Source organism: Gossypium raimondii, chromosome 11 (genome assembly GCF_025698545.1).
Source record: "Gossypium raimondii isolate GPD5lz chromosome 11, ASM2569854v1, whole genome shotgun sequence".
NCBI classification, from domain to species: Eukaryota; Viridiplantae; Streptophyta; class Magnoliopsida; order Malvales; family Malvaceae; genus Gossypium; species Gossypium raimondii.
Window position 1 is genome coordinate 8,958,180 of NC_068575.1, and position 1,646 is coordinate 8,959,825.

The window sequence follows — 1,646 nt, forward strand, 5'->3', positions numbered from 1 at the left end:
ATTTCCAAAGAAAAGACAAATGAAAAGTTAGAAATTAAAAGGAGACATCCAGTCTAATAACAGCTGGAATCCAATCAGCATTTTCGCATTTAATGCACCGATTCCAGTCCCCAGAAAAGTAATTTCCAAAACCCAACCATTATTCCACTTTTCTTTTTTCTTCTTACGCAGAGACCCCCAATCAAAGATCCCTAAATCAGGTTCCCTTCTTCTCCGCCAATCCATCTCCAATGTGGGATCCTTCCGATCAGGTATGTTCTCGATTCTTCTTTCATTGCATTTCTAGCTAAGTTGTAAGCCATAATATTTGCAGATCTGTTTGTATACTGAAAGGTTATTTGGTGAAAAAATTGTTTTTGCTGCTGAATGTTTCGTATTATACCCCCAATCACCGATTTATCAGTCTTCTCTGAGTTACTTTTTTTATTATTGATATTGAGTCTCCTTCGATGATAATTGATGTGATCCCCATCTGTTTTCCCATAAACACTACTTGGAGGTACGCAAGGGCCTCTGCTGCAAATGAAGAGGCCACCTCCCCATGGATCTCTTTTTTGAAGACAAGTACCTCCCCCAAAGCATTTCTAGCCACCACCCCTAAGACTAATTTTTCCCAAGAGTCATCGAAATTAATTTTGACAGTAAAACCATCTGGTGGGCACCAACCCACACATTCATGCCTCATGGTAAAATCCAGATTTCACACCCCTCCAGTTCCTTAATATATTTGTTTATCCATGCAGCAATTTCTGGACCCTTACTCTTTTTCCCTCATGTAATACTTTGTTTTTGGCCATCCAGATCACCCATAAAGAGCAGCAAAATACTCAACATTGAATTTTGGAACTGTTCTTCAACACCCAGGTAAGCCACGCCCAGTGTGACAAAATTAAATTTGTTAATACCCAATCCAAATTCAAGCTAATCCAAATTTCTTGTGTCACTGGGCATTCTCTGAAGATATGGTCAATGTTTTCAGCAGCTACACTACATCTAGGACAGACTACCATCAAGAGCAATCTCTTGCACTGAAGATTAACAAAATGAGGAATAAAATTCCATGAAATTTTCCAAATTAGGATTTTTGTTTTCCCTGGAATGTGAATATTCCATAATTTTTTGGTAAAATAAATTAGCCTTGGTCTGTAAATAATTAGGAATAAAGGTAATAGTTTATAAGCACTTCTCACTGAAAATTCTCCCGAGGCCTCCCCCTTCCATGCCATGAAGTCCTCATGAAGTTCCATTACTAAAGGAATTCGCACAACTTTGTCTGTTTCTTATCTAGAGAAGGTAAAATAAATCAAATCAGACTTCCATTCTCTCTTCTGTTCATCAATAAACTCTGCCACTTTACTTAGTTCACTAGAGTTCCTAATTGATTCCACCTTGTAACTTTCAGTTCCAGGGAGTCGTGCATCACCAGTAATTGAAATATTCTTACCCGTTCCTGTTGGAACATTTTCAAATATTTATAGTGTTCCAATAACTATAAATGAATGGTGTAATTAATCAAAAGATTATATTATTTGATTTTTTGGAAAAAAATTATAACTATTTAAATAATATTATTTGAATAGTTATAATATGAAATGACTAATTATGTGTTTATTTTAAAGGCATTATTATTCAGAAAGACACCTATT

At 35.8% G+C, this 1,646-nt stretch overlaps 1 long non-coding RNA gene across 2 annotated transcripts; it reads left to right on the forward strand.

Annotated features, from left to right (window-relative positions):
• Positions 1-615: 615 nt before the first annotated feature.
• On the forward strand, positions 616-1,365 carry LOC105804808 (uncharacterized). 2 transcript variants are annotated; one of them, XR_008191154.1, is made up of 3 exons: positions 616-686; positions 802-864; positions 961-1,365. It is a non-coding gene; the product is annotated as an uncharacterized LOC105804808 (long non-coding RNA). The 2 variants fall into 2 exon arrangements; XR_008191153.1 differs by having other exon boundaries at positions 802-1,365.
• Positions 1,366-1,646: the final 281 nt, after the last annotated feature.